Below are 22,777 nucleotides of genomic sequence, written 5' to 3'. Positions count from 1 at the left end.
GTAGACGGCTTTGTAAAATGCTAACGCACAAAGTCCTTGCTCCATAAACGTCAGCCATGTGGATCACCCCTGCTGGAGCACTAGTCCTGTTTTAAGAACTTTCACTTCTCTGTCACCATCTAAGAAGCAGGATAATTCTCAGGGAGCTTCACCAAGGGGTCATCCCTTTCCTGAAACTGAAGTTTCCTCACACTCTAGCTCACCATTTATGCCTCAAACGCCAGCTGCAAGCTTGCTCTCTGTTTAATGCCTTCCTTACCCGATAATCAGAAGTCTGGAAATGAGGAAGTCATGTGCTCTGAGGCTGAAGCACCTGGCGCTCCTGTGGACTTGGGTCTCTGACAGAATCAGACACTTTACACTTCACAACTGACTAACTCAGGCCGTAAAGAATATTGTCACCCACTGTACAGCAGGTCTGGTAGAAAGAAGGCCTGGTCAGTTATCTAGAAAGACATCCATATCTCACAGCAGAGAGCACTGGGGAAGCTGGAAAGGATGACCCCCTGACACTGTCACGTTCAGAACCAGAGACTTTGGAGTCGCTTCTGTGGAACCAACAGTGGCAGGCTGAGGTAACCGCCATCTGGGAGCCTGCTGGATGAAGCTGCGTGCATGCATGAACTTTCAAACATGTCGTCTGAGGGAAAGCGAAAACTGTGGAGCCCATCACCACTGCAGGCCACTCATTCTTGTCTACTCATCACTGAAGATGATAGTCTGGGGAACCTTTTTAATTAAAAACAAAATCAAGGACAGGCAAGATCGCTCGGAAGGTACAGGCATTTTGCTGCCAGACTTGACAACCTGTTTGAATCCCCAGGCCTCACATGGCGGAAAGAGAGAACTCTCCCACAAGCTGTCCTCAGACCTCCACTGACACACCATGGCATGCGCGTGTCCACACACATACACGTGCAAAATAAGTGTTGCATTTTTTAAACTGAAGACGTTGTTGGGATGGGTTCAGCGACTAAGGGTGGGCTGGTAAAAATAACAACCGCTCACCCAGCGGACCGAACTGCTCTACCACATGCTTCTGGTGGCGGTAAGTGCCCACGTGAGCTCACCATATCCTCCGGTGGCTGGGGGCATCAGCGTCTCCATTTTTAGGATTCATTCCTGGTCTTTCTGGCATAAGAATTCAAGTTCCCAGCCACCATACGGTATGTATGTACGTATGGCTTCCCGTGCGCGTCTTCCTCTCGGCTAAGAGGAAGGGCCTTGAGGGGGAAAGGCACAACAGACTCTGAACACCATGTGCCAAAACGTCACAAGATGCCACAAATACAAGCGTAAATAGGCCGTATGGACAGGAGCAAGTCAGGCTGGCAGGATTCGGCAAAAGGATAAGCTATGTGCTTGTACTTCTAAAGCATCTTTTCTCTCTCTTTCAAGAATTTATTTATTTTTTAGAGCATTGATTGGTGTTTTGCCTGCAAGTCTGCCTGAGGGTGTCAATCCTCTGGAATTAGAATTACAGACAGCTGTAAGCTGCCAGGTGGGTGCTGAGAACTGAACCCTGATCCTCCAGGAAGAACATCCTGTGCTCTTAACCACTGAGCCATCTCTCCAGCCCCTAAGTTACCTTTTCTTATTTCACACAAGTAAATCTGGTCTTGGTGGCAACATTCACTAAAAGGCTTTGCAAGTAGATCCTAGAACCTAAGCAGTCAGGATCTAAGCTCCTCCACCAGACAGCAGTGGGATGGCTCCACAGAGCTTACGCTTTCATGCCTCAGTCTCCTCAGCTGCAAAATGGAGGTAACGATACCTAATCCTGGCAGTTGTTCTTGATGAGGAATTAAAAGACCCACTCAAAAAAACTCAACACAGGCTACGGTGTAACTCAGCGGTACAGCCTGTGTTTACGATGTAAAGACTCAGTGTCTGACTCCCACAGGTTGTTCTGACTTCTTCACACATGCTGTGGCACAAGCACGCATACACACACTCGTTATTACAATTATTATGATTACTGTTATCTTTTAAGATATCTTGTTCTTCGCTTTTTTTTTTCAATGCCCAACACACAATTTAATCAAGACCTTGAAACTTCCAGGAGGTTGGCATGAATTATCACACCTGATCTAAATGGATTAAAACAAAAACAAGATGAAGTACATAGAATATATAAACTACTACAATGGAGGCTTTATGTTCCCTCTAAAGATCAATGGTTAACAGTGCACGGACCGCACTCATACTTAAAATAATTGCCAGGCCCACACGTTATAAAATATGTCCCTTTTTAAGGCATATTCTTGTTACAGAATGTGCTGAAACTAGTACTCAACTAGAATACTAGCAAGCACTGCTTTGGAAGCTAAATATATGCTTATTATTCTTGAAGGGACATCTCACTGTTTACCTGCTCATGTTAGACATACTTAATGGTATTTAGGTGTGTTTAAATAATATGCACACCAGTAACGGTCTTAAATATCAATAGAACAGATTTCTCCGGTGTCCCAGTATCTCTCAGAAAACTGAACAGGAGACAGTGCACTCCTTAAAAGGTTACAGTAATCCCTCCAACCTGCTGCAGAACTAGGAAGAAAAACAATTAGCAAGGTATCTACAGTCCAGTGTGTATCAGACACACTGCCGGCCTGACGGTCTTAAGATGAAGTTCCTAGAAGGATGCAAACTAAGGCTCACACATGTCTAATTCCTCGCTGCTCCTCACACAAAGGCTGGGCTGGAAGTCGTGTCATCTGTGGCCCCTCTCAGTAGCAGTAGCTCTGTGCCTGACCCTGTATTGATAAAATAATACATGGTGTAAAACTCAACCTACCATATGACCTCTGCTGCCTCCTGAGTTGCTCCTGAAGCCAAAAGAAGAGGCGGGACCCAAGCACAGTCGCTTCATGGACCCACTAAAGCCCGCACTGCAGGAGCCTGCGAACACCTTTCCATCAGCCCACAACTCAGGTCAAAGTGGCCTCTCCAACCTCGGAAACATGCTACTGACTTAACCAAGCAAAAGGAGGCATCTGGAAGGAATTTTTAAAAGACTGAAACTAGAGGGGCTGAAGAGATGGCTCAGCAGTTAAGAACATTAGCTGCTCTTCCACAGGACCTGGGTTCAACTCCCAGAACCCACATCACAGCTCACAACTGTCTGTAACTCCAGGACCCAACACCCTCACACAGAAATACATGCAGGCAAAACATCAATGCACAATAATAATAATAATAATAATAATAATAATAATAATAATTTTAAAAGAAAATAATAAAAAAATTGAAACTGGCCAATTGAAGAGATAGTACCAGCAATACACTCCCACCACAAAGCTGGCAAGAGGCATCTGAAACGTTGGTCAGGGCAGTGAGAGACCCTCAAAGATACTAACTTCACGGGAGGACATCTTCATTTGCAGACAAAAAAATTAAATACAGATTAAGTAAATTTTCATAATTTGTTAACTCATATTATTGAAAGCTACCATTCAAAGCTTCTCTGGGTTTCTCAATCAGCACCTCTCCTCTGCCACCAGCACCCACGCTGTATAATCTACTTTCTACAAGTGAACAAAGTATCTTTGAAGATAATTTACATATTAAGCTGGTTTGTACATACTCCGCTAAACACCAGGTAAGTATTCAGGCCAAGGCTGTTATTTCTCCCCAATTATTTAAATATTATATTCATTCCTACAACACCCACGTAGGACCCAACTGTCTCAACAATTAACTCCCTCCGAGTGAGAAGCACACGCTGAAAGCACATGGTACCCACAAGCTCTCTCCTGGAAACCCAAGGACCTTGTCCGAATACATAACAAGCAACTAAACAGAGCTTCCAGAAGAGAAGACACAGAAGGGCAAACATAGCCAAGTCTGGTTACCACAGGATTCGTGCTCAGCCTCTGATGAGCAAACTCCTACAGAGTGCTACGCTTGACATTAGGACAGCTGCAATGGTCACTACCCTCCCCCCATTACCCGGAGCCTACCAGCAATCCGTAGTGGGCTTAAACACACTAACACCTTTGAGGGGAAAGCAGTAGATTATACTTGAAAAGTCTGGAATAGCACCAACAGTGGAAAGAAGGTTACAACGACGGTTACCCAACGAACAGTCAGGATCAGTGATCTCGTCATATGCTCAAAGAGCTCACGGACTTCTTCCTCACATGCCATCCAGTCAGGCGCCCACGGCCTCCATGAATAGCATCACCAGCCAGCCAAGGAGGCGATGTACTAGAAACTGACATCCCCAGAGGCCTCTCTTCCAGGACTCGTCCATCTACCTTCAGGTCTGATGCACCGAAACCCTACATGTCTCTCACATGTCTCCATCCCTAGTCCACATCCACATCAGTGTCCACAGAAGCAGACAGGATACTGTACACAATCGTCCATTCTCCTCCGCCCCGCCACCCACTCATGTCGTCCCAAACACAGCTCTGTCCACATCAACAATGCTTAACCCGCAGTACTACAGCTTTCTCCCAAAATCCCAAGTTCCACACCTGTCAACGCTGCCCCAGCGGGATGCTGCCTGCCTCTAGGGTCTCACCTCAAGGCTCCACAATGGCCTAAAACTGCAACCTCCCCGAGCACAGAGGGCTCTACTGCCTGCCTTGCACGTCCTCACCTTTTCCCATACACCAAGAGATGGATGGCAACGCCATTTCTCAAAGGCTAAGCCCCCAGAAGGGTGGAGTTCCAGAGTCGGAACTGCTGGCCTCCCAGTGTCCACTGTGCAGCACCTAACCTCACAGCAGCTTTGCCTTCTGAAGCTCTACCAAGTCGCCTCATGCCGCCACTGGGTTCCCGGTCTCTACTACCGCCCCTTCCAGGTAACAGGTACCCAAGAGCAGATGAACGGAAAACAAGCAGAACAGGAAGACTAACCAGTGTCCATATCCACTTGCTGGGAAAGCCAAGCCTGTTGCCTCCTCAGGCAGCAGGAGGCTTAAATGGCCACCGAGAAAGAATCTACCTAATTCCGCATTAACAGCCACCAGCACACCTGACAGCCAGCCAACCTTTACCCACAAAAGCACGTTTCTCCGTTAAAATGACGCACATAATCTTCACTTTAAAAGGATGCTCATCATTTTCAAAGTGAAAACAAAACCTCCACCAAAAAAAAGCTTCTCTGAGAGAACACTCGTGTTTGCCATGGACTGACAAGGAAAATGTACAGCATCTAGTGAGGATGACAGCACATGATTCAACACTTAAAACAGTGATCAAATGTTGGAATAATTATCTCTGGGGTTTTTTTGTTTTGTTTTGTTTTGTTTTTTTCAAAATAGATCATCATGGGGGTGTGGGAATCTAGCACAGGAGAGGGAAACTAACTGATCTGGGAGCCTCTAGGAGCCCTGAGCACCTATGCTTCACAACTCTGAAGACAGAAGGCACTCTCCAGTCCCTCCATGAAGAGCCACCCAACCCCCGCAGAGCTAACTGGGTCGTCCAGCAGACGAGCCCTACAGTTGTCCTACACAGTGCACCATGCTAGGCACCCGGGGAGAGCGCTGCACTAACTGGGTGCCAGCTAGGGGCAGTCGTTTGATTAATCTCCTGACTCTGCGTTTGTCATTCTAGGAAGTGAGAAGTTCAGCAGGCTCTCTAAGGCCCTCACACTCTAACTATTTGAAGGCTCGGGTGACTATAGAATTAAATCCTGTATGACAGGATCTTTGTGATCACTGCCCTCTACTATAACACAGCTGATTTCACTTTAAAATTATAATACATTGATAAAAGACAGCCAGTGTTTTTAATTACCATTCCTGCTCTTGACTCTCACCATAACACATTCTGAATGGAGGCCATATCTGCAACCCGGGCGATGCCCAGACGGATGAAGGCCATTACATCTTTGCATTTTATAGAAAAACAAGTGATCGTTTACTCCCGGTTTTTGAACTTTAAACACCTCCAGTCATCTTCGATTGTCAAAGATTTTTAGAAGACTAAACACAGTTTTCTCAAGAAAGAGGACTTTCTTATCTTTCAAAGTAAAGGTTCTAACTGCTTTAGAAAACAGCGAAGGAACAAGAAGGCTAAAGTTCTAATTTTTAAAAGGCATAAACGAATACCTGCTCTAAATGCCCACAAATGTGTCTGTGTGACAATTCAGAGCCACAGAGGACCAGCCTGTTCCTTCAGTCACAGTGGTACCTCCCAAACACCCTTCCCGGTGCTGCCAACATGCTTTTAGCTGCGCCTCTGCATGTCCTTACACAGAAATCACCTGAATTTTGGGATCAGTCACTTTCTTAAGAATAACTTTTAAGAGCCACTCTTTCTGGCTACACACTTTCCTCAGCCCTAAGCATTTTCATTCTTATGATGCCTTATTTATAGGAGCTGTTTGTAAGATGCCCAGGATGTCTGCTATGAAACCAAAAGGCTCTATATGGATATTAAGACAGAAAACTACCGCCTCTCCGTTACGTTCACTCTGGGCTCCAGACAAGCAGAAAGTAGTTTCTCTGCTGCTAGAGGATAAACTCCCAGAGGGGAAGCACTGCCTCTTACAGAGTTCCACAGCGGAAGGCTTGCACAGATGGAATAAAAATTAACTAAATGGAAGGTAAGTAAATGGCAAGCAAACTTGATCACACACAGCATAAAAAAATTTTATAATTCTAGGTTTGGAAAAAACTGTCGAAAACCTGGCTCCCAAGTTGAACCATGGGTCACACAGCAGATGCACAGACAAGCATATGCCTGGTCCCCGCTGAAAAACTGCAAGTACTGACTTAGCTCCTGAGTCTGCAGTGTGCAGGGGGTTGCACTGCTTCCTCAACGTTTAAAATCGTGAAGGAACTTACCGCGCCATGCTTCCCTCCTCTCAGGAAAAGCAAAGCTAACAGAGAATACTCCTTATGGAAAAAGTGTTGCTAATATTCCATAAGTTAAGCTGATCAAAAACTAAACCAAGCCTAGATGAATCCATACAAGTGCTATTTTAACACCAAGTTCCTGACTGCTTTAGTACTGACATCTATATTTTCAACCTGGGATGCTGGGAAGGAAAGAGGGGAAAAAAAGTTGAAATTTAACTACCATCTGCATACTACTCTGGGATTTCTCTACTCTGTCCTCTGTGTTAAGGACACAGGAAAAGAAAAAAATTTTAAAACTGATGTCAAAATAATTCCGCTGATTAAACCAGTATAGCCAGAGTTTGGAATTCACATTGTTGTTGTTGTTTTTAATCTAGAAATTCATTGAACTTGAAAAACATAAACCTGGGATAAAATTCACAAACTTCAAACTTACTAATCTGTCCAGAATTTGGGGTGGAGGAGGAGTGTACAGAAGGCTGAAAAAATGCAAATAATCCAAATACACACTACACTCCCAGGAAACACCTCAGATCTGGAATGGCACACTGAAGAAATTCACCTGTTACAAGCCTGTCAAAAATCCATTATGTCCCTTAATCAGCAGATTATCAGAAAGAAGGAAAGGGAATTCACTCAGTGGACAAAAAGAAAAAAAAATTTTTTTTCATTTTAAATAGATCCTAAAATTTGCTGATCAAGTCTTTTTCCACTTCCAATTTTTCCTTTTACTATTCCCTTTTTTTTTTTCCTTGCAGTTTTTTTATAGGGAAAAATAAACTTTTCATAAGCAAACTGGAAGACTTAAAATGTCTCCTACTTATCACCTAGAAAGGCAATCCGAGTCCTCTGTGCCCCAAGCATCTAGCTTTCAGCCTCTTTATTATCGTTTTCAATGAATGGGCCCCAGTCAAATGAAAGCTGCCATTTTAGGGGAAAGACTGGAGGGCTTTCTGTTGTGCAACAGCGAGACAAAAACAGTGCGCGACAGATGTACTCTGGGGGCTGGGGAGGATGCAACTTCATAAAACCACTGCTCAAGTTATTCCTCGGACATTACTGTAATCGAAATGTAATTACAACTGGAATAAATCAGGTACAGAGCTGCTGGGTCATCGCCACTAAGATTTTTTTTTTTTTTGTCATTGTTAGAACAAATCTGTGAGGAAATAAGGAGATGTATTTTTCTCCCGTAGATTATCACACGAATGAGGAGTATTCTCTCCCTCTTACTGAAAGAGAATCGAGGGAAAGTAATAGTGGGCCCCTCAGGAAGGTGTCACCCACTGAAAGACGAGTTCGATTTAAAATTAAAAGAAAAAGAGAGCTCCCGCAAAAATTTAAAATAATTATCTAATATACTCCAGAGCTGCAGCTCAGAGGACAGGCACGGCTTAAGTAAGTTATTTAAATCGATTGCTAGATAATATACAATGGGAAGCTAAAAAGTATACTTAGCAAGTGGAGAGCTGGATAGTGTATCTAATTCTAGCAATTCAAAGGAAACTCTCCATGTGGGTTGCTACTTTTCTTTTGTCCATTGTCTGTTCAGAAGAGGGAAGAAGAAAAAAAAAAAAAAACTAGTTTAAAACCAAGGCGTGAACAGTCTCTAAAAGTGACCTCCGGGGAGAACCGAGCCGCCCCGCCGAAGCACTCCCCGGGCCGCCCGCTCCACAGGGGCGCTCACAAAGCGGGCTGCCCGGGCCGGAGTTTGGGGTGCGCTCCCACGGCGAGGGGGCTCCTCGAGGCAGAGCCATCCGGAGAAAAGGCGACTCGGGAATGATGGCTGCCCGGGGCCGGCGGCTCCTTCCCCCGGAGCCTCCTGACCAGTCCCCCCGCCCCCGCCGGCCGGCCGGCCGCCCCCCTCCGCCCCGCGCCTCGCCCACCCCGCACCGCGCCCCGCCGCGCCCCGCCCGCGCCCCCAGCCGGCCCCGGCCCCGGTGCGGAGCGAACAAACAACGCGTTCCCCGCCGCCCTCCTTCCCTCTCCCGCTGACCGCTCGGCCTCCAGCCACCTCGGCCGCTCGCGCTCCGAGCCGCCTCTCCCTCCGCGGGGGCGACCGCGCGACCCCGCCGCTCCGGGGCCACCTGGCGACCCCCGTCCCCGCCCGGACCCCCCGACGGGCCGTGGGGGGGGGGAGGGGAGCGGGGACGAGAGTTGGGATCGCGGATTAAAGTCGCTATTATGCCGCCGCCGGCGGGCCCGGCCGGCTCGGCAAGGTGGGGTTCCCCCCCCCGGTCGCCCGCGCGCTCGCCCCGGCCCCGGCTCCCTTTCTTCTCGTCCTCGCGCACTTGGGAGCCGCCGGGCGCGGGGGGGGAGCCCCAGAAAGCCCCGGGCTGCGGGCTCGGAACTCCGCCGCCGACCGGGCTCGGGACGCCCCCCGCGCCGCGTGTTCGCGCCGCCCCCCCGCCCCACGCGGAGACCCGCGCGCTCTCCCCGGCCGCCGCCGACCCACCTCGCCCGTGGCCGTCCTCGCTCGGGCTGGCGCCGCCGCCGCCGCCGCCCGGCCGGCCGCAGGGACGCACTTTGTTCGCGCCGGTGCGGCCGCCGCTCCCGGCGAGCGCGGCGTGGTCTCGGGGCCGGAGCTGGGGGGCGGGGGCGAGGCGGGGGGCGCCGCCGTCCCCGAGCCCCGCGCTCAGCGCCCCGCGCCCGCGCGCCCGCCGCCGCCGCTCGCCGCCGCTCGCCGGAGTTGGAGCCCAACTTTTTTTTTTTTTTTTTTTTCCCTCCTTCCCTTTTTCTCTCGAACCGCAGCCCGGGAACTCTCACTCGTGCTCGGGGTTGGGGGGGGGCGGGGGGAGCCCGGCGGGAGGAAACGCGCTCGCGCTTCCCCGGCGCGCAGACACGCTCCCTCCTGTCCCCGTCCCCCCCGACGCCGGCGAGCACAACAAAAAAGCCATTTACATGCGAGGAAGTGACCCTCGGCCGCCCCGCGCGCCCCCGCCGCCGCCCCCGCCGCGGACGCGGGCAAAAGTTGGGGGCGCCGGGGCGGCGCTAGGGGGCCGCGGGTTCGGGACCCGAGGGCGGCCACCCGGCGGGCGGCGCTGCGCTCCTGCCCGCCGCGGCCCCCCGCGCGCCTCTTCCCCCCGCGCCCCGCACACGCCCAACTCCCCGCTCGCAACTCCGCGCCGCCGAGGGCCCAGCCCGGCCCGGCGCGCCTTCCTGCCGCCGCCGCCCCTCCCGGGGGCGCCGGGGAAGTGTGTGCTCACCGGCTCGCTCCGTCCGCTCGGAGGGCTGCTCCGCCGCCGCCGCCGCGCGCCGTGGGGCTGAGGCTGGAAACAAAACGCAGAGCGGCTCCGGAGTTGGCTCGGCGCGGCCGCGGCCGGGCGGGGAGGGGGGTGGCCGGCCCACGAGCGCGGAGTTGGCCCGCGCGCGGACGGGGGGTCTCTGGCGAGTTGCGGGGGGGGGAATCTCCGGGGTCCCCGGGGCCGCCTCCTCCGCGGGCGCTCCTTTGTGTAATCCCGCTCGATTCAAGTTTAATCCGACAGTTCCCGAGCACGAGCGCGTCCGCACCACCACGGCTCAACCCCCGCGCCGCCGCCGCCGCCGCCGCCGCCGCCGCCGCCACCGCCGCCGCCGCCACCGCTGCCGCCGCCGCCGCCGCCGCCGCCGCCGCCGCGGCCCCAGCACGCCAGCGCCTGCGCGCTCCCGGCATGCCGCGCGCACGAGCGTCCGGGGCCGCGCGCGCGCCCGCCGCCGGCTCCCTCCGCGCGCGCGCGCCGCCACCTGACGTCAGGCGCGCCTGGCATAATTTATGCAAGAATTCGGCCCGGGGTGGCGGAGGCCGCGCGGAGGCCGAGAGAAGGGGGCGGCGCGGAGCGCAGCGGCGCGGCTCGGCTCCGCTCGGCGCGGGCGGGCGGCCGCCCCTTCGCGTCCTCGCCGGGCGCCGGCGCTCGGGCGGCGGGTGCGGACGCCGCCACGTTTCCGCGCGGCACCTTCCCGGAGCCGCCGGCGCGCCGCCCCGGGGCAGGAAGCGGAGCCGAGGCCCGGAGCCCGCAGTGACCCGCAGCCACCGCGAGGGGTTGGTGGTCCGGGGGAGGCTGGAGGTGTTTGGGTGTCTCTTCCGTGATTATCCTTCAACTTGAGATGATTTTCCCACACGGGGTGCCGAGGGTGGACGCCTTCCCTCTCGCAGACATCCGTCCCTGCCTCGCCGCTTCGCTTTTGCCGTCGTCCTCGGTGATAGGACAGCCGGGGCCGCCACTAAATCAAAAAGTTTAAGTGGATGGCATTGGTTTGGGTTTTGTTTTTGTTTTTGTTTTTTGGATGAATTTGTTAGCATGCCAGAAGGCGAAGGGACAGCGCAGTGGTTATGAAACAAAGAAATAGGATGGGTGCCGCTTTTTAAACGTGTCAGAACTGGAGTGTTTTCATCGTCCCTCGCCTGTGTGGCACTGAATTTGATCTGTTAGCTGGAAGTGTCCGACCTTCTTGCCCATTTCCCTTTCCGGTACAGGATGAATATTAACGTTGAAGAAAAATTTCAAAATTAATTTTCCTCTTGCGTAAGAGATACTTAAACATTTACTAAGCACCTTTTGTATGCAAAACACTGAGCAACTATCACTTGTCAACGGTCAACAGTTGTAAACTCTGAAGATGGCTTTATTAGGTTAAAGACTGCACTTGCCTTTAAATAAGGAAGAGATTATACAGCCAGCTATGACAGATGAGTAAGTGGTTTAGTACTTTTGAACTCGTAGGGAAAATGCAAACCATGCTAAGTCACAGTGTTTCACTTGGACAAATGATTTACCAAAACTATTTCATTTGGTTCTGCAACTTAAATATTTGTTTTCTAATAGTAATAATTGTATAAATATTTCATTCTCTTTAATATTTTACAATTTGCTGCTTATTTAAGTGTGTGGCTTCTGGCTGTCTTTCACCATAAATTGAATTTTAAAAGAAGCATATTCATCAAATAGTTTACAGGTAATCAGCAGAAAATATACTAACACCGCAGGGGGGGAAAAATCTGACGTTTAAAACTGAAGTTATAAAATCTACTTTTTTTATAGCTCCAGTATCATAAACCGGAAATCACAATTGTGACATAAACCTTCCATTTGCATTAAGTTTGTGTCTCTCAAAGTAAGACACTGGGTGGGAGGAGCGTTCATTAATCAGACATGCATTTATTTCAAGGCAATTTACAAGCTAAAAAAAAAATCACCTTTACATTTAATGAAAGTATAATGATCAACAAATGGCTCCAAGTGACTGTGAGGAGGTCTCCTGTTGTGTCCTTCTATATTCCACTGGAAAGCTGAGACACTTCCTTTTGTAACATGCCGAGGATAAACACAGCCAGTGTGGAACAAAACAGCCATATATTCCCTCTGACTTAATCTCCTCCTTAGCCGGGGAGTCCGGGTAAGAACCAGGCTTTCAGAGGTTCAGAGCGCAGCACTGGAAGGGCCCTGAAAAAAACCAGAGAACCTCAGGCGCAGACAGCTTTGCCCTTCCTAAATCTCGGCTCCCACCCACCCCCACTACCCTAAGCCTGGAACTTTCCTCTCCGTTTGCTTCACTCTTGAAATTTTCCCAAAGAGAATCGTTTGAATTCACAAGCTTTAGCTTTAAGTATGCAAATACCTTAGGGCCAGATAAGGGTCACTCACAGACAAATGTAAACTCCTGCCTCCGGGTGCTTTTTTCCCCCAACACCCAGCTGAAAGTAACCCGTTGAGAGATTTTTACACTGTTCTCACACAGGAGTGCCTAAGAGGTTCCAAGCCTGGTTCTAGGTGCTTGGAGGAAATCTAACAGGGTCCCTGCCTTTGTTGAAGTGTGCTGCCCAGCTGAGGGGTAGTTGAGACTCAGTGAGCAGAAAGAACAATGAAGGGGTCTACAGCCTTGAGCAATTAGGGCTTGCTTGTCCAAGTTGCTCCTGTCCTGAGGGCAGCAGGAAGGTGCTAGCGACCTGGGTGGTGGGGTTCTAACCGATGGAGTAGGAGCCAGTAGATAGCAGCTAGGAAAACGTAAACACAGCGTAACCTGTGGCAAAAGGAACAGGGAAAGCCACTCCCAGGAACTCAGAGAGAGAGAGAGGTGGAACTCACCCATAGGAGGGCTGAACTGCTGCTTGGACAAAAGTTTGTGTGTGTTGGGGGAAAACAACCCAAACTACAGTACTAGGGGGAGAGGATCATTTGCATATACAAATAACTGAAAAGCATCCAACCTTCTAGAACAGCTGCTAAAACTTAAGCCCTATCAGCCTCTCTAGTATTTTCAACTCTAAACTATTTCATAAAGCACGCTAATTCTAGTGTGATGGACACGCTCTGATAAATTTGTAAAACTTCTTCTAGAATTAATTTACAAGCCCTGGCGGAGAGTGGGTGGAAGTTTTATTCTACATCCTCATTTACCAAATTTAACATTCCTCTTTCCAATCATGTCATTTGCGTTAAACTGGGATGCAGTAATGCCACTGAAAATATGTAGAAAAATAAAGACATACATAAGAAAAATGTTCTAAATACTGAAAACACCAAAAACAAAGTCAAAAATACTTTTGCTTTCTTTTCTTTCTTTCCTTCTTTCTTTCTAGGATTTATTCATTTTTGTGTGTATTGGTGTTTTGCCTGCATGTATGTCTGTATGAGGGTGCTAGATCCCCTAAAACTGGAGTTAAAAACAATTGTGAGCTGCTGTGTGGATGCTAGGAATTGAACCTGGGTCCACTGGAGGAGCTGCCAGTGCTCTTAACTACTGAGCCATCTCTCCAGCCCCCTAAATAATTTTTATGCCTTGTATAATAGTGACATAATTTTCCCTGTAATTTTTTCCACGGAAGAACCCAGTTGGAAAAATAACTGATGATGGATTGGTCAGGAACTCAGTTCACCCTTTTACATTAAAAAGTACCATCATATGTAGCCTAAAATTGCAGGTCCCACCAGATAGTGGGTTTTCCTTCCTTAGTTGTACTGCATTACAGTTGCTGTTAGTCTGCATTATGCCAATTAAAGTGAACTTGGCCTTGGTTCCCTCTGCCTAAAGACACGCTGATTTATTAAGTGAGTTCCCCTGGGCTTTTAAGCTAGCTCATACACAAATATGGATTGGTTAAATTATTTTTCTGCAAATTATTTCTAAATTATTCTTGGGGCACCCTTCCAGTGCTTCTGAATTTACCAAGGATGCAAGGTGTAAAATGTTTAGCAATAAGTCCACGGTATCTTTTAAGTTAGCAGATAGGATGTTGGTTTTAACATCAGTAGATAAAAGTCCCACCCCATCTCCATTAGCCCAGAATACTGTAGAAGCCCCCACTGCCAACTGTCAGAAGTGATAAGGCTCAGCTCTCAGTAGGGTGCTGGTGGGGGGCATCTAGGATGAGATTCTGACAGACAGCAAGTTTAGTTACCTTTGAGCCATAGTTTCAGAACACAGTTGTTGAATGTGTACAGGGCACCACACCCTCTCTCAGTCTCGAGGCTCTTGTGAGGTTCCTTTTCACAAGGAGGGCAAGATGTGAGGCAGCCTAAGAAAGGGCTGCAGAATGAAAGCCTAAGTTAGATCCTCATCACCAATGAGAAGAAAAAAAAGAAAGAAAGAAAGAAAAAAGTGTGCTTCTTGCTGCCTGGGACAGTACAATAAGTTTTCCTGGGATGGGAGACCTTAAACTATGTCTTGAGGCATCCCAGGAACACATCAAGACAGGAAGGGTCATTAAACCAAAGTACTGCCCCAAACTAGGAGATTCCATGGCTGCTCAAGCCTCTCGAGTTCAGGCTTCTGGAAGTGAACCATTTTTTCTTTGGTGTTCTCTGAAATTCGACCCCCGACTCCATGTCAGTTATCTGTCCTTCCTTTGACCTTTAGAAGATACCCACCTCCATCCGTCAATGCATATACATATGATAAGTGCACACACGCATACACATACACACACACACACACACACACATATAACTCATTCTTGCCCTGTCTCCTCACTGGGTTATGAGAAATGGCTGTATCTTGTCTATAGGCACCCCAGCTATCATGGGCTTCCCCCAGGTGGTGGGACTACAGAGGGAGGAAACTGAACTAAAGAAGTAGAAGGGGTTTAGGAAGGCTCTTTAAAGTTACTGTCTTTACCATCCTAAAGTCCTTTTTTTAATTTGGTTATTTATGCCTATGAGTACTCTGTTTGCATGTATGCCTGCATGACAGAAGAAGGCATCAGATCCCAGTATAGATGGTTGTGAACCACTACATGTTTGCTGGGAAGTGAACTCAGGACCTCTGAAAGAGTAGCCAGTGCTCTTAACTGCTGAGCCATCTCTCCAGCCCCCATCCTAAAGTCTTAACTTTAGGTCTTAACCATCTTAAAGTTACGATCTGACTCTGAGGAGTTTTCAGCAAGAGAACCAAGCAACAAGGAGGTTGAGAAGATAAAAAAGATGTTTGGTTTGCAAGCCTGATGACCTGAGTTCAAGTCCTGGAACCTATAAAAAGGGGAGAGAACTGACTTCACAAAGTTGTCCTCTGGCTTACATATGTGCACGCTCTCTCTCTCACACACACATACACACACACACACACACACACACACACGAACGTAATAATAATATTAATATAATAATAATAAGTGAAATTTAAAGGAAAAGAAAAGGTACAAATAGGACAAACAAGGGCAAAGCATACAGAAAGATATGGAGGGATGGTTAGGACAGGACACTAGGATCATGTAAAAGCAATTGCTGCTGTCTCCACATTGGTTCAAATCCAGCCATCCTCAGCGTTTGCAATGTGGATAATAAACTAACGGGGAAGAGAGGTGGGAGTGAAGCACCACTTCTCCCTGTGGTAGAGGGAGGCGACACCCTGCCTGGCAGAAGCCATGAAGACTGTGGAGTGCAGTGGGCCCCGGAGCACCGTCGCAGCTTGCGATCCACCACAGTGCTACTTCTCCTCCCCCAGCTCCCAGCTCCCGTACTCCAGAGTGCTAATCCTGACCAATGTGCAGCAACCCCCTAGAACGTATTATTGTTTACACTGCTGGTCCTACTGTATGGAATTCACAGCACTAACTTAGTGGTGAGGTGCTCTCGCGAGTCGTCTAACGAGGAAAAGTACTCCACATTATTTCCAAACAGTTACTAGGCGCTTGCCGAGTGCCACCCACTGCGCTGGGCGTTGCAAACACAAAAATAAGCAAGCCCCTGTTCTGAGGGGGCTCCCTAACACTACAGAGTGGTGAGGCGGACATAAAAGCATACTGTAGCAATCCAAAAGCGTGCGATAGGCGTGCAATTTGGGCTGGTGGTGACTCAGAAGAGACTCGTTTTTCTTCTGCCCAGATAGGCAGAAGAGATAGCACAGAAGACGTGACATTTAAACCAAGACTTGCTGGACGCTGCAGATGGCAGGAGATGGAGAACCCACCAGGCAGGGGAAAAAAAAAAACCAAAACTGGCTGATAATGCCTGAGGCAGATGGCCTGTGTCAGGACCGCAAGTAATTTGGCTCAGTTAGACCATAGCGCACACAGGGAAGGAAGTGAAGATAGAAATAAAATGTAGGCCAGATCAGAAAAGGTTTATAGCACAGAGAGGAAAAAAAAAAAATTTTTTTTTTTGAGCTGAGTGTAGTGGCACAACCCTGCAGGAGATGGAGGCAAGGGCATTGTAAGTTCAAAGCCAACCTGGGTTATATATTGGGACCCTGTTTCAAAAAACAAAAAGCTGTGGGAATAACTTAGTAGTTAAATGTTTGCCTAGCATGCAGAAGACCACACAGTTTAAACTTCAGTGCTGAAAAATAGAGAAACAAAAACAAACAACAAATATATGGGGCGGGGGCTGGTGCACGTTTGGCAGAGTGCTTTCCTAGCATGCAGGAAGCCTGGGTTCAGTCCTCAGCGCTGCCTAAACTGTGTGCAGTGGCTCCTGCCTGTAATCCTAGGAGGTGGGAGCAGTCCTGAGTTCAATGCTGTCATTCACTGTATAAGGAACGCGAGGCCTGACTGAGCGACTTTAGACATTGCTTCAAACAAAAACTCCTCTTTCGGGGCTTCTGCATTGAGTGATTGAGTATCTACTTACATCATGAACCAAGATAAAGCATAGCAATTGCAAGTAGCTCGCAAAGGGACAGAAGGCTTTGTGTAAGTCCAAGGTCCCTTGTGCGATTCTCAGGTGGGGATGCCCGTTATGAAAGAGTGAGGAGCTGAAAGTATGAATGACGATGACAGATGAGAAGGACTTTCCCCAGTTATCTACTGCAAATAAGACCACTATGAACCTAGTGGCTTAGAAATTATAATTCATCCAGTTAGCTATGTGGGGGTTGGGCTTGTCTAGAAAAGGTGGGGATCCTCTGTCCTCATCACCTGTGTAACTTGCCTGTCTCTGAGGAGTTTCCAAGAAGGCAAATCCTAACGCAGAAGCACATGTCAGGCCTCTGTTTGCTTCAGGTGGGCTGATGGTCCTTAGCCAAATGGAGCGCCATGCACAGTCAAGCTTACAGTCAATGAGGCAGGACATAGCATACAAAAAGATATGAGTCACTGAGAAACACTACCCCTGTGAACACACATCAAGAGATAGGCAGGATGAAGATAATGTAAAGACACACAAAGAACAAAGGGAGGAACACCAGAAGAGAAGTGAGAATGAAGAAAAAGCACAGAAATCATCCATCTGAAAGAGTAAAGCCAGAGTCAAGATAGAGGAGTCTGCCAAAGAGAGGGGCAACAACAAGCAAAGCTACAGATCAACTGGAGAGAGGTCGGAAGTCTTTGCTGGGTTTGCTCTCTAGAGGACAGACTGCAGAGGGTGGGAAATTAATGGGAGCTGAGGATGAGGCAACCAGCCCAGAGTCCAAACTCTTACAAAAAGATTGGTTAGGAAATAGAGCAGTAGAACTCGTAAGAGCTCATAAGCCAGGACACACATCTGTCATTCTAAGACTTGGAAGGTGGAGACAGGAGGATCTAAAGTTCAAGGTCATCTATGCCTACACAGAGAGTTTGAGGCCAGCCTTAGTTACATAAGATCCTGCCTAAAGGATAAAAATAAGTGAACAAATCGAATCTTTAAAAAAGAGTTTAGGGCCGGAGAAATGGCTCAGTGGTTCCTGCAGAGGACTCCCCTCCCAGTACCACAGTACAGGTCCACATCACAGCGTGTAACCTCAGTTTCTGAGGAGTCAATGCCCTCCTCTGTAGACAGCAGGCACACATGTGGTACACATACATACATGTGGGTAAAACACTCATACGTATCAAATAAAGTAAATAAAATTTAAAAAAAATTTAGATGAAAATCTGAACAGGTTGTTTTTGTGTCCTCTCTTAATGCTGCTGTGATGAACAGTCTTTTCAAGGGAGAGGGAAGCGAGAAGTGAAGAGGGGACTACATAGGAGAGTTAAGGTGTGAGGGATCAGGGCTGGAGAGATGGCTCAGCAGTTAAAAGAACCGATTGCTCTTCCACAGGTACTGAGTTCAAGTCCCAGCAACCACATGGTGGCTCGTAACCATCTATAATGAGATCTGGTGCCCTCTTCTGGTGCACAGGCACCATGCAGGGAGAATGCTGTATAAATAATAAATTAGTTAGTTATAAATAAGTAAACAAATAAATAGAAGTAGTGCCTACTACTTAAAAAAAAAAGGTTTGGAGGATCAAGCTCAGGGCTGGTAGAACGGTGACACTGGTTTTTTATGAAACCCAAGGAAGACTGGTAGAAAAAGCCATAAATTTCTCAGAGAAGATGGCAAAGCATTAGGAAAAGTCATTCAAGATGCTCCTGTGCTCCTCAGTCACTGCAGAGAGTGAAATGTCCATACATGGTCGAGACGCAGGAGGACTGTGTCCGAGTTTGGGAGAACGGAAGCTCTGAAAGGAAGCTCTGGGAGAGAGAAAGCGATACCAAGTCAATGTGCAGCTTTCTTAGGTGAGGTTCACGCCTGCGGAGAATACACACATATTCATTCCACAGAGCCATTCCTGTCTTCTAGAACATGGTGACATTGTTAGCCCGGGAACCAGGAAACAGCCATAGCCATGGCCTTTTGTTTACATGGAGAGCCTGAGTTATGTGTGATATAGCCATCTCAAATCCTCTCATTTGAAATAAAGGTGGCCGCAACGAATGAATAACTAAACAGGTCTCCTCTATCTACACCAGTAAGCTGGCTTATTTCGTTAGCTTGTGCTTTGTGTTCACAAAGCCAAAACCTCAGTGCTTTGTTGCTCTGGTAATGTCAGTAGCTGCCGGTGTCATAGAATGGGGACCGCATGTTATTACTGCAAGTTCTTGGATCACGCTAGGACAAACTATGCTGGTCTCTGCTCTGTAAAGTAAGAATGCGTCACAATTTAGAGTTGTTTCATGTCAGTTAGCAGGCCTCAGGGTGCCCCCACATTTAGAACCTCCCCAGGAACTTTTGTTGGCATGAGATACTAGGGTCCTCCTCCTCCTCATTGTCAAAGTGTCCACAGGAGCCAGAATATGGGATGTGCGCTTTGCGGACGGAGTACATACAACTTTATCCCAGGGAGAAGAATGCGCTTTAAAGGGACAGCCAAGGTCATCCAGCTATGGATGACAAAGTTGCAATAAAAACTAGAGTCTCCGTGTGTGCGTGCGTGTGTGTTGTGTGTGCATCTGTGAGAATGTGTGTCCGTGTGTATATGATATGCGTGGAGGGGAGACGTTGATGTCTGTTTGAAGGGCTCTAGCAGGCCTGAGCCTAGCAAACACGGCACTGACAAGGCCCTCTACCCTTCCCTCCTTCTTGCTAAACCATTATATTACATCCCTAAAGCTAGCCCCCATGGCCCCTTTGACCACTGACTCATTCTTGAGACTGAACACCAAGATCCAACAATCAAAATTCATTATTTGGCTACAGTGGCCAACCTGTCCAATCACTTACCAACTCACCCTAGCACAGGATTCCCCACACACACTTTTTTTTTTAAAGATTTATTTATTTATTACTCATGCAATGTGTGTTAGCATGTACACCTGCACGCCAGAAGAGGGAACCAGATTTCATGTTTAGATGGTTGTGAGCCACCATGTGGTTGCTGGGAATTGAACTCAGGACCTTTGGGAAGAGCAATCAGTGCTCTTATCCTCTGAGCCATTTCTCCAGCACCCCCCCCCCACACACTTTTATTTGCTTATTTTTTCATAAAAACCCACTCCTGGAAAACAAAACAAAAAACCTGCTGCCTGCTGTCTGTCTTTGTCAGATCCAGAGGCTGCCCCCCCTCCCCCCATGGCTTGGCCCTCTGGGAAAATAACTCACATTTGTACTGAGAACATAGTGTCTGAGTGTGTCCTGTACTGACCCCAAGGGTCATCCTCAGTTGCTCTCCATCTAGTTTTTTGAGACAGGGTCTCTTACAGACAGCGGAGCTCACCGATCCAGCAAAACTGTCTAGCTGGTAAATTTCCTATCTCTGCCTCACCAGTGCTGGGATTACAGGCATGTGCCTCTATGCCCAGCTTTTCATATAGGTGCTGGGACCCTGAACTCAGGTCCTCATGCTTCCATAGCAAGCATTTCACCAACTGAGCTATCTTCCCAGTTTATTCCTTCATTCATTCACTCATTCATTCATTCATTCGTTTGCTTGAGACAGGGTGTCACTACATAGTTCAGGTTTACCTTGAACTTGTGGCAATCCTACTACATCAGCCTCCCAAGCGCTGGGATTACGAGTTCAAACCACCAATCTCCAACTCAGACTCAAGTGTTCAAACCACCTGGCTAAGGCTCCAACCTGACCATTGCCAGAAGGCAACTTGCCTTTCTCATAACTTCGCCTTTGCATCTATTGATCTTTCCTCTGCATTTTTTTTCTCCTGCTAAGAATCATATCCAAAGCTTTCTTCATGGGAGGCCACTTTTCCATCACTGAGCTCTATTCTCAGGCCTTGGTTTGTTTGTTTGTTTGGTTGGTTGGGTTTGATGGTGGTTTGTTTTTGAAACAGTATTTCACTATGTAGACCAGGCTCATCTTCGACTAGAATCCCGTCGCTCCTGCCTCCACATCCACACGCCACCATGCCCAGCTTCCCTCTGCTCTGAGGAGAAAAGGTTCCGTGTGGTGAACTGCGCTGCATTTCTCACAAGAATCTGCCATAGGCTGCAGCACTGGATAAGTCCAACTGAAGAGTTATGCAAGCATGAATAATCCTCTCTTGGTAGAAACCTCCCTGATCCTTGTTGAAATATGATAGTCATACACACCCACACGGATTTGCCAAAGGTTGGCCAATGCCAGCACCTGGCAGGCAGGAGGCAATACAAGTGCTCCCGGGGTGGATGTGGCACCCAAGGTTCCAGGATAACTGAAAACAAAAAGGCAATAACTGCATTCAAAAAATATTCCACAAACTGGAATCTGGAAGCAGAAACATTCCTAATTTTATCTTAATTTGTATTTCTGACATAGTTAACTTCCTCCAAAGTAATTACTTTTTAATATGTTTATAATGTGTTTATAATATGATTGAGCTGCTAGACTGGGGTTTTTCATTTAGAAAGCTAGCAAGACATCGCAATAGACGATTTTCTAAGCTCCTCTGTGGAGATTCTCTGGGTGTGCAGTTCTGCTTCGAAGCCCAGCTCACTGGTTTGGCTTCGTGGTGTCAAAAAGGCAGACACTGACCTGAAGCTAAGCTTGGAACCACGTTCTTCCAGCCCTCACAGATCTTTACAGTCTCCAGTTTGCCTTTGGGCTACTCTTATGTCACCCAAGTCTAAAGTGCATTAAGTATCATTTTCACATGTTTCACAAACAGCCTATTTGTTTATTGCCTCTCTCAGGAAAAGAAAATGTAATATCGCCAGGAGTGAGTCATGGAGGCTGACTGGTGTATGTGGACTCAAATATGGCAGCCATCATCGTGGTGGAATGGGAAGTGCTGTGTCCAACAATGCCAACCTTTTGACTCACGCCTATTTTTTAACCCTTCTCTCTCTCTCTTCGTTCCATTTTATTTTTTTCATGTGCTGGAAGCCAAACCCAGGTCCTCTGAAAGAAAAATAAGTGTTCTCTACTGCCCCTTCCTTTCCAGTTATTTGAGACAAACCTTGGTTATTATCGTAACATATGTGTACATGTATATTACACACATACCACTCAATGATTTTTAACTGCACAAGTCAGTGCTATCAATCACACTCAACAGTATTAAATACAAATATAACCATTGTCCATTTCCAGAATCTTCCATCATCCTAGGAAGAAATCCATCACGCCTTGAAAACAGCTTTCGTTTTCTCTCTTCTCAGCCCTGGCAACCTTTGAGTCTCTCTGAGTTTGTCTCTTCTAGGGAACCTCGTAGAAATGGAATCAGCCGGTACATGGCCTCTGGTTCATGACCATCTCTGGTTGGTTTGTTTCAGTTCACGTTTTGCTCTGAGAGTCTGTCAGAGTGTGTCCGGATGTCCTTCCTGTTCAAGGCTGAATAACACCCACTGGGTATGGCACATTCTAGTATCCCCTCATTTGTTGATGGGCAGGTGTAGTTGTCCTACTTTTTAACCACTGTTCTTAAGATGCTATGGACAAAGATGTGACCTTGCGCCTCTTTGGGATTGAACCTACCAGCACTGGATTACATGTCTCCTCTGAGAGTCAGTGATTTACACCAGGTCCCTCCTCCTGATGCTTGCTGTTTAAACAATCTGAGATATTAAATCTTTGAAGACCTCAGACCAGGAGGCCCATGCCTTTAATCCCAGCACTTAGGCAGAAGCAGGCAGATCTCTGTGAGGTTGAGGCAATTCTGGTCCACAGAGTTCAAGGACGGCCAGGGCTGCACAGAGAAACCCTGTCTCAAAACAAATAAAACAACAGCAACAACAAAACCTTTGAACACCTCCAGAATATTCCATAGACAGTAATAATGGTACATTATAATGTGGGTAATTTTGATGAAAGATGCTAATGGTTGGCTGAATAATACTATAAGACTTTCTCAAGGGGGGGCTAGAGAG

At 47.9% G+C, this 22,777-nt stretch overlaps 1 protein-coding gene across 5 annotated transcripts in view; it reads right to left on the bottom strand.

The window, feature by feature from the left end:
- Chd7 (chromodomain helicase DNA binding protein 7) overlaps positions 1 to 10,415 on the bottom strand; it is a 178,495-nt gene extending 168,080 nt beyond the window's left edge. For 3 of the 5 annotated variants that reach the window (XM_021645015.2, XM_021645021.2, XM_021645020.2), the window contains exon 1: positions 10,025 to 10,415. The gene's annotated coding sequence lies outside the window, so the exon portion shown is untranslated. Of the gene's footprint in view, positions 1 to 8,832; positions 8,852 to 9,273; positions 9,377 to 10,024 lie in introns of those variants that run through there. The other 2 variants (XM_021645018.2, XM_060385959.1) reach the window with 2 other exon arrangements.
- Positions 10,416 to 22,777: the final 12,362 nt, after the last annotated feature.

Source organism: Meriones unguiculatus, chromosome 6, assembly GCF_030254825.1.
Source record: "Meriones unguiculatus strain TT.TT164.6M chromosome 6, Bangor_MerUng_6.1, whole genome shotgun sequence".
Taxonomy (NCBI): domain Eukaryota; kingdom Metazoa; phylum Chordata; class Mammalia; order Rodentia; family Muridae; genus Meriones; species Meriones unguiculatus.
Note: the sequence above shows the minus strand (reverse complement) of the source record. Positions and strands in the feature narration are given on the sequence as shown.